Source organism: Lycium ferocissimum, chromosome 5 (assembly GCF_029784015.1).
Source record: "Lycium ferocissimum isolate CSIRO_LF1 chromosome 5, AGI_CSIRO_Lferr_CH_V1, whole genome shotgun sequence".
Taxonomy (NCBI): Eukaryota; Viridiplantae; Streptophyta; class Magnoliopsida; order Solanales; family Solanaceae; genus Lycium; species Lycium ferocissimum.
The window spans coordinates 34,020,386-34,031,486 of record NC_081346.1 but is presented as its reverse complement, the minus strand read 5'-3'; positions in this window follow the sequence as shown (position 1 = coordinate 34,031,486).

Here is an 11,101-nt window from a genome sequence, read left to right as displayed (position 1 = left end):
AGCGGTCAACATTACCGCTTTCGTCGCCCTGGTGCTTCTTCTGTCTCTATGCCACATCCTTAGATCGCCAGCGGTGGCTCATCTCGAGGCGGTGGTGCCACTTCTAAGAAGAAAAAGAAAGAGAAAACAAACTCCAGCGGTCCCACAGTGAATTCAATCATTCCGAGGTCATGGAATTTTGAAAAAGACCTCCACATCAAGGCTCCAACAACCAATCAAGCTGGTGATTAGGACAAACAGGGCGGTGACTACTGTTCTGCCATACGGGCCACTCATCTGTCCACATTCAAGGAAGACTGTGATTGGAAGGACATCAAAGTTATCATCCCCGGGGAGGTGGAAAGAATCACCTCTAACCGACCGGGGTACTCTTATGTGCATATGTACCCCTTCCTCCATGGGCTTGGACCGGACTTGGATCCGATTATTCTGGACTTCTTCAAACATTAAAAAGTATGCCTAGCCCAAGTGGGTCCGTTCGTATGGAGGATGGTGTCCTTCCTCTGGCACCTCACTAACTATGTTGACGACGATCTTACCGTCAACCACTTAATCCACCTATATTCTCCAAAACTTTTTCGCGACAGTGTAATTATCCCGAGCAAACAGGGTAATAACGTCATTCTCCCCAGCCTTGATGATGATAATGACCGGGGCTGGATAGAGAGATTTGTGGTCGTGGCCACAAAAGACATTCTGTTGACTGGCAGTCCACCTACCAGAGATGTGGAACCTTACTCGTAAGTGCTTTGGTTTTCTTGACACTCTATTGATCATTTTTCTTCCATATTTTTTTTACTAATGATCTTCTTACTTTCTTACCTACCAATACCTTTGGGGAACCCCAAGAGGTTGAGGGGTATGAGTAATGGATCCAGAAGATTCTAGATGTCACGCACTGGACTTGGGGCTAGGCGGACCAGCACCCGGTGCCTAAACTGGACCGACCAAACCACATACATGACTTGACATAACATGGAACTTATATGTGTGTGAAATATAAATCATGATCATATTTAAATACTAAAAGTCTAAATAAGTCTTTAATTAGAAATACTGAAATAGTTCTGAAACATAATACATAGCCACCATTGCTAAAATAATATATAAAAACACTGACATGAACTGCTAGTCTAGTCTATGAAGCCTCTGATGTGAATATGAAAACTAATTGTTTATCGGGACAAGGCCCCGACATACCTCAACTGCCTAACAACAACTAATACGAGCAAGTCCTAACGAAAAGTCCTGTCGCTCTATGTCTCTGCACCTGCATCGTGAAATGTAGCGCCCCTAGCTAGAGGGATATAAGTACTGTGGAATAACACTCGTATGTGAAACTAACTGAATGAATGAAAAGTTGTGGGATGCTCTAGGGAATGGGCAGCCCAAATCATAAACATAATGACATATTTGAACACTGAAATTGAAACATAAGGATAACTAAACTAAACATGAGAATCATAATCATAAGTATCTCTTACTAAACATGGGGAAATCACCTGTTTATACGCGTTCATAAGCTTTGGCCTCTTGCCCAATTATAAGTGCATAATTATGTGCCCTTGGGCCCAAACATACATACATATAATCTGTGGTCTCGGGCCCAAGTACATGCATTCATCATTTCGTCAAACATATCGAGTATGAGAATCATGGATTCATCACACTATATTTCTAATATGGATACTGAGCATTTCTATCATGAGACACTGGATCATGGAGTATTCATGGAAGTTAGAGTGTTAACTGTTCCTAGACATTTCATGATACGTGACTGAGACTCATGGAACACCAAAACACGAGCATATATATATTAAGTGTTGAGTTCATAATGTGCGGAATGACATACATGAACGAACTATGAAGTTATATCGTTTGAAGTATAGAAGCTCTAAGGCTTTTGATGAAACTATGGCATAACTCCACTACTAATGGGAATTCATAATAATCATGGAAAAACGTGCCATGGGGAAGAACAATGGTGTTCCCGCACGTAGGGAGTTAGCCTTACATACCTTTAGTCGCTCCAATCTACGAACTAAACTGATTCTCGGTCGAAGAACATCAAAACCGTAGCTTTGAGCTCTTTGGAAGGATTTACCTTGAAAATCCGGTGCTTTGGTTGAAGAATCATTTTAATAATCATGAATTACTATTAGAAACACTTAGGAATAGTTAGAGCGATCTTACCTTGACGTGGGAGGATGAGGAGAGGAAAAATACGCAGTCTTGGGCTTGAGAAAGCAGTTGGAATGTTAAAAATCAGAATAAAACGCATAAGGATCGAACTTATAGACCTCGAGCGGAACCACCTTGGCTCTCCCCGGGAACTCTATTGCAAGCTCCCTGCTCGCGTTGAGGCTCGCATCATGAGCTAGGGGCTCCCTTTGGGCTGCATGTCATGGCCTTCCTCTATCTCCTTGAATTAGCCAATTTTCCCATATTCTCTCCTGGCACACATGCGCACCTCGCGGCACGACCTCTAACGCATCCAAATTGGGTGCTATGGGCCTCGCGTTGCTAGCCCTTCATTGTGTCCGAAACTTAGAGACTTTTCTAATTCATTTGGTTCAACCCTTAGCTCAGGTGTACGAGGTGTTACACTGGATGTCTCTACACCGGAGACCCGCACATGGAAGAAGATCTCCGGAGACAGAGGATGGAAACCTAAGAACTATGGTAAACTCATTTCACTTAAATCATGGTGATTAAACCATTTGTCACGATTGTTCGATTTTAACCTCCCTTTTCTGTAATAGGTTTGCCCAAGGGTTCTTCTGATAATCCGATTGTCGTGGTGACAATCGACAAAGATGAAGCTAACCTAATCGTCCAAAATATTCTTGAATGGAAAAGGGCTCGTGAGGCGCAGAATAACCGCCCCTTCTTCCAGTGCCCAGCCCGAGGCTAAAAGGGCAAATAAAAATCCCCTCAAGGATTTCAGGGAAATAAGTATGAATTTTCGTAAGGTCTCTGGGGAAGGTCCCTAAGCCCCCATCACCACTGCTCCTTCTCCAATGGTTGACCTAGAGAGTGAAGAGACCGAAGAAGAAGATGAAAGGCTCTAAAAGAATGGAAGGCCAAATGCCCGGACTGACCCGGCCGTCAAAATTGATAATCTCTTCAGAGTTTGAAATAGAAAAATAGGAAAGCTCTCCTTTCTAACCAACCATTGCTTCTGATAACCAAGGAAATGCACCTGCGGGTGCCACACCTTCGAATACTCCTCCTTCCACTTTTGCAACCGTTCATTTTTTTGCTGTCGATTGAGATCGACCCTTCGGACCCGCCGATCGTCCTGCCATAGTGAATTGGTGGACCAATTTCCAGCTCCAATCTTTGATCCCTTCAACATGCGGGGGGTATCTCTCATTGTACCGACAGGGTGGCCACTATATTAAGTCCCTGGCCATCGAGAAGGATACATAAAGATGAGGAAGGTTTCCTCCAACTTCCTTCTCAATGCAGGGATGCATGCACCTACTCAAGTAACTTCTTTCCATTTACTTGAAAATATTTCCTTCTTTATTTACTAAGTGCTAACTTTAAATTTGCTCTTAGGCCAACCTCCTCACATCAGAAGGACTCCAACGAACGATTGCTAAGAAAGATGCCTTGGAAACTGAACATGACTCCTTGTCGGAGCGCTTCCTGGCCTTAAAGGCCAAACTTACTTAGGTAGGAGCTTAAGGCCAAGGTTCGAGCAAGCGAAGGAGGAGAAGAACGTCTACATCCAAGACACCAGTCTCCTTCAAACCCAACTAGCCTAACGGAAAGGCAAATAGGTCAAGCAACAAGACTCCCTTACTTCCACTGTGGAGAAAGAGTCCAAACTTGAGGGAGACATTGTTACACTTCGCCTTTCGCGTAAGTTAAAGTTTCGCCTTAAGTCGTTCGTCATAAGTTTATATTGCAGAATTGTGTATGAGGCTTATGAGTGTATCTCAGAGACGTTTAAGTTTTTTTAAACATGTTTGGAAAGGAGTATGAAGGTTAGATGTCAAATGGATCGGAAAGAATACGTTTCGTCGAAAAATTGAACTAAGGCATTTTCACGGCCATTTCCATAGACCGTGAAAATGGTGTTGGGCCACCGTGAAATGGTGGCAGAGGAAGCCACTGGAGTGATTTCACGGCCACTTTCAGGGCCAATGAAATAATTCACGGTCCGTGAAAGTGACCGTGGAATTGAGGCGGTGGAGATTTTGTTCCTTGATTATAAATTAAAGGGCCACGACTTGGAACTCATTTTTCACCAAAAACAGATCCCTAATGCCTCTCCAAGCTCTCTCAACCATCCCTAACCATCCATAAACATCCTAAACCATTTTAAGAGAAGATCAAGCCATAAAATCCCCAACTAGTTCATAGAAGGTGATTGTTCTTGTTTACGCTTGGAGTTGTGGTGAATTTGGTCTTGAAGCAAGTTGTGTGAGATGAAGTTCTTCAAGTATAAGGTATCTTCTTCATCTTATTTCTTATGTTGAGTTGATTTGGAGGGTTTGTAAGCCTTAAAGATGAAGAGAATTATGGTAGAAAAGGTCATAAGGTATTAAGTTCAAGTTGATGGTTATGGATTGAATTTGAAAGGGACTTTTAGACTGATTAGAGACTAATATGAATGTAATCTTTTGGCTATGGTATTGTTGATATTGTTATTGATGTTTGGGAGTTGTTTTGAAGTTTGGTGGAAGTAGGTAATATAAGGGAAATGATGTCCAAATTTCGTTAGCTCCCCTATTAGTTTAGTTTGACCTTATAAGCTTTTCAACGACTTAACCTTAGTGTGAATCATATTGAATGTAGATTTGCAAGCTCAGGAGGATAGACGTTGAGTAGTTAAGTAGACAACGAGGTATGTTAAGGCTGTCCCTTTCTTTCTTATGGCATGATCATATTAATACGAGCTTATACGAATGATATCCATAATGACTCTACTCTTAGATATGTTAGGAGCTTATGTTCTTGATGTTCTTATGATATTATTGATCTTTGTCTCATAATTATTGGTCTTGTCTTATGGTTATTGATCTTGTTTATTGATGTTGATCTCATCTTATGGTCATTGATTCCTTCAAGGTCAGATATGCCGACGATGATAGTTCCATAATGGAAATTGAAGGTTTACCGATTCCTTCAAGGTCAGATATGCCGACGATGATAGTTCCATAATGGAAATTGAAGGTTTACCGACCTTACATCACTCCGATAGAGTCATACCGTTTCTTTGAGCTATCATGCATGCTTTATATAAATATGTAGCTATTTTCTGACACCGAGCTACGCTATAGTCGGCCAGGTATGGCACCTATTGTGCACACTACTGCAATTAGGTACGGATAACACCAAGCTTATATGGTCAGGTACGGATAACATTGAGCCTATATGGATAGGTACGGATGACACCGAGCCTATATATATGTATGTATGAAAATACTTTTTTTAAAAGAAAGCATGCATGACATCCGCCTTAAGAGGCATTCAGATGTACTGGTTATTCTCTCTTATCTCATGTTACCTTTATATCTTTATTATGTTATTTTTCTATGCCTTACATACTCGGTACATTATTCGTACTGACGTCTTTTTGTTTGTGGACGCTGCGTTCATGCCCGCAGGTAGACAGGGAGACGGTTCAGACCCTTAGGCTGCTTTCTCAGCATTTGTTCAGGAGCACTCCAGTTGTTACGGAGTACCAGTTTTGCTTGGTATGATTCTTTTGTGTACATTTGGGCATGGCGGGGTCCTGTACTGTCCTTATTATGTTATGCACTCCAGTAGAGGCTCGTAGATGGATATGCACAACTAGACGTTTTATGACCTTCTCGGTCCATATTTTGCTGTATTATGATTTTGACAGCCTTGTCGGCTTGTATACTTGAGTTTAGTTTGATGACGTATGCATCTATATATCTTTTGGGCTTATGTCCCTTACAACTTACGATATTTATGAGTTAGCATAATGGCCCACTCGGATATGATTATGACATGCATGTATGTTCTGTGGTGCTCGGTAAGTTAGCTCTGGGTGCCCGTCATGGCTCTCCAGTTGGGTCGTGACAGACATCTAAGCCCTAAAAGCTACTCTATAGGCCAAAACCAAGGAGGTTCTTTGTTGCACAGAAGGAAAATGGCAAGTTGGGGAAAAAGGTGGCCGATATCGCAATCAAGAACAAATAACATGGCCGGTCTATGTTCCAACTATCCACATCCAATGTGATTCTCTGAAAGAAGAATGCTACGCTGAAAACAGGGGCCGAGATGGCCGGGGAAAGCTCCTTTCCTTAGAGGATAAGCATGATCTAAAAAAGGTCCACATAGGCTGAAACATGCGAAGAAGAATCCTCGAGGAAGTTAAGGCCAGCCTGGACATTGATGCGGAAATTCCTAAGGCTCTGAACTTGGAGCGAATGGTCTATAAGAGTCTGCCTTCCTCGGAGATGGTCCGGAGCCCTCCTGAAGATGAGTCTGACTCCTCCGGATCCAGAGAGGATGAAAAAGGAGTGAGGGTGACGAAGTGGGAACATATATGAGGGTGTTTAACTTGACAAGGAGTTTAAGAATAAAAGGAAGAATTTTAAAATTTGTGGACTAAAATAAGTCATAGATATTTGTGTGGCTAGAAAGCATTTCATTAAGGGTAAAATGGGAAGTTTAATGTTACACTGTTACAAAATATAGAAAGATGACTTTCATTTTTAACAGACCAAAAGTAAAGAGTGTCACATAAATTGAGATGAAGCATATTGGACATGAGTCGGCATGCGTTTTGTCTTATTGGGTCCATTGATAGTGTATTAGAAACTAAAGGCAAAAAGTTGGGGTAATAAATAAAGTAAAATAAAATAAGAGAAATTACAGTGAAGCATGAAAAATAACATGGTTTTAATGATTATTTTGATGGTGGTGTTTGACCTCCTCTTGGCATATTCTCCTCACATCAATTCCTATAAGGTCTGAGACACCAAGTAAGCATGAAAAAAGAACATAATGATTCAATAAATAGTTTGATAATTGGATATTTGGCGTATCAATGATTTGATGAATTATTAATAAACCAATTCTAAAAAAAAATAAAAATTAAATGGAACTTCTACTACAAAGATGAAGAGAAAAGAAATTAACTATTATGAAGTGTTGATCATGCTTTGTCCCAAAGCCATTAAACTTTTGTTTTAGGCACCACTTAGCAAGTCATTACTCAGAAGCTCATTCAACTATATTGTTACACCTCGAACATTCCGTGTTGTCGCACTGTGAATAGACTAACGCAAGCTCAAGGAGAATATGAAGCCCTTATGACATTAAGGAGAGTATTAAGTAGCTTTAAAGTATATATGATAAGATTTTGAAGTCATATGACTCAGAGAAACTAAGTTCGTCGAGGAGAAGTAAAGTATAAGTGGTGTTTGGGAAAGGTCTCGCAAGTTATCGAGTTAAGGATTATTTATTAATGTCTTAAGGGGAAGTTACAAGGCTCCTTAGATGGTTAATGAAGTATTAAACAAGTGCTAAGAAGGTTCTATAAGGATTAGAGATCAACTGAATCGACGAGAACAAATTCGGGAAGAGGGTGAGTTATACGACCAATTATATAGTCCATATGACTTTATACGGTCCGTATAACATTCACAGTGAAGGGTCATCACTGGAGAGATTATACGGTCACTTATACGGACCGTATAAAATTATATGGACCATATAAGTGTCTGTATAATCCATAGCGAGCAGCTATTAAATTTTATAAAAAGAGGACCCCAAGTTCTTATTTCTCATTTCACTCCTTCTCCACACTTCAAGAGAGCTCTATAATAGTCCATACACCATACTAACACAAATCCAAGGGGGAAAATCAAAGATCAAACACCAACAATCAAGTGAATCAAGTGTATGGGTACTCACTAGGGTTTGTAGAAGTCAAGGATTCCTTTTTGTGTTGATGTTGGGGTTTTCTCAAGTGGAGTAACTTCATCCAAAGACCATTCCTACATAATCAAAGGTGAGTTTTTCACTTATTTCATGTTATTAAAGGTATTGAGTGGTTGAAAGATTTGGATTAGAGAAGAATGTAGAATATGAGCTCAACTATAGAAACAATGGTATTTTGAGTAGTAAATTAATTTGAGTCATGATTCTCCGTATGAGATGAGTATAATATCGTTATGAATGATGCTAGTGACGCTGAGGAAGTATTATGTGAAGAACGAATATGGTGTTGTATTGTACTTATAGTTATGGTTGGTTTGAAAGTGAATTTGAGAAGTGAACAATATTTAACTTGAGAAATCTATTGATTATGATATTATGAGTGGCGCTATTGATGTTTGGGAGTTGTTATATTATATAGAGAAAGTTGTCGAAACAAAGGAAATCTTTGCCCAATTTTCGTTAGCCTTTTAGTCGTTTTAGCTTAGCTTAGGCATGTTTCCAATGGCCTATCCATGGTGCGGATTCTCTTGAATGTAAAATTGTGAGCTCGGAAGGAGAACGTTTGGCCATTAAGAGTGCGCAAAGGTATGTAAGGCTAGCCCCCTTTCTTTCATAAAGGCATGATTCTTATATTCTATCTTCCATGTATCCCATGACCTTCTTACATCCCAAAAGCTAAAAGTTCATGATTCGTAAGAGTTTCCTATGAGCTAGAGATGAGAGATGTTCTATGATAATGATGATGATGATGCTATTTCTAGAAATTCCGAAGCTTATGAGATGATGTTATTATGAGTTTGATAATCCTATTTTCGTGATTTCATTGATGTTACTTCTTGTTGTTGTCTTACCTCATGATACTAGTTCCTTCAAGGTGAGACATAACGATGATGATGATTCTATAATGTAATCGGAGGTTACCGACCTTACGTCACTCCGATAGAGTTGTAGCTTTCACTTGGGCTCACATGCATGCTTTATGTTATGTATATGTATGATTACACCGGGCTTAGTTGGCCGGGCAGACACCACCACACCGAGTGTAGTGGGCGGCTATGATGATGATTACACCGTGCCTGTATAGCCGGGCAGACACCACTAGTGGGTGACTTGAGATGAGTATCCCGAACTCGGAAGGCCTGGACGCGGGCTAATGATGATCACACCGTACATATATGGTCGGGCAGCTTATATATATGTACATATGCTATGATGTTATTTAATATAAAAACTAGCATGCATGATTCCGCCTTAAGAGGCCATCGGTACAGGTTATCCCTTCACTTTATGTTCCCTCATTTCTTTATTATGTTTGATATGGATGCCTTACATACTCAGTACATTGTTCGTACTAACGTCCTTTTCTTTTATGGACGCTGTATTCATGCCCACAGTAGGCGGAGACGGGACCGGATTCTAGTAAGCGTTCTCGGCGAGACACGGAGCACTCCACTACCCGAGCGCCGCCACTACTTGGTATATATTCTTGTGTGTGTATATATTGGGGCATGGCGGGGTCCGTCCGTCCTTATGATCACAGTGTTCCAGTTAGAGGCTCGTAGATACTGATGTGTGGGTAATAGATGTTATGTGACCTCGTTAGTGTATGTCTTGTACATCATATTTGTAGCCTTATGGGCCTATGTTTATACATATGTTTTCGAGAGTTATTTGGTGATCATTCATAGTAATTCGTGGTTTGAGAAATTTCACATATATATTCAGGTTGGGTATGATAGTTAGCATGATGAGTGGTACTCGGTAGCTAGCTCCGGGTACCCGTCATGGCCCACTAGTTAGGTCCTGACATATCCAAAATTATCTAATTAATTCATGTTTCTTTTATTTTATAATAGAAAAGTCTCAATTATTCCTATATCACTCAGATCACTCAACTGATCAAATACTTATTTAACCATCTATATTATCAAATTTTGTTATTTTTAATTTTTGCAGTATTATTTTTTCTTTTCAATCTATAATGTGGACTTACCTGGGTCTTTCAGAAACAGTCTCCCTAACATCCAAGATAGGGTGTAAGGTCTACATACACTTTACCCTCCTTAGACCCCACATTGTGGGATCTCACTAGGTATGTTGTTGTTGTTGTGTGGACTTACCTGATTTATTGAAATAATAAAATATTAATAGTTATATAATGAAAATAACTAAGACCTTCTGAGTGATATATCTAATATTGAAATAATAAAATAACTATGTCTATATGACGCGTATTTATATAATATACAATTAAATAAGTATCATACAATTAAATAAGTGTCACTCATTATTGATTATAAGTAAATCTTTTCAACCATTTATGGCTGACTTGTTGTCACTACAAGTGGATGTATATTGATAGTTGTGCATTCAATTGAACCCGTCCTTTCTAGTTCTTAAATATATATGTGAATATTTTCTCGAATGTCAGAAAGTCGTCTTTGTTAGAAATTGTTTGTCAGAACGAGTGATCGCTTACCATAAGCATCCTTGCCAATAAGTCGTCGGAATTCATGGCTACCTTGGGGATTTAGCCATTGATTTTCGGATAATTCTTAACAGTGAATACAAATGAAAAATAGCTGAACCGATTGAATCACAAGGCAAGAATTTAGAAAAATGTAAATAAAATTGGTTCATAAAGAATACATGTCTGCTTGTTGACAGGGGCATTTTTGGTATTCCGGAATTGTCATGCTTTAACTATGTTGTGGTAAATGTTACAAAGTATGTACCTTTATCCTTATGGAGAAAAAGGTACTACATCAGTAGTTTTTCCTTTCTTATATGTGGGCCCCACGTCCAACGTTTTTTTCCCCGCAAAGCTGATAAATCAAATTGAAGTTAGTTGTACAAAGCAAAGAAGAAGCCTCATTGACAACCTAACATGGGAAGTTCCCAGACCAAGAGACTTCATGAAATAGTGATAAAGCTAACTTAACTAATTTGTGGCTATGCGTATTAGCGTGTCTGCTTATATATATAAAAGCTACATCATCTAGATAACGGTTGAGATGTTAAATATCCCCACAAACAATAATTACATCCCCAGAGGGGACTATTCTCCTATTAAGCATTTGAGTCATAGTTGACGAATCTGATAATATTGTTATATTTTTTCCATCCTTGCTCTCCGCACTATGAATCGTCGAATCGCCAACGCTTCGCC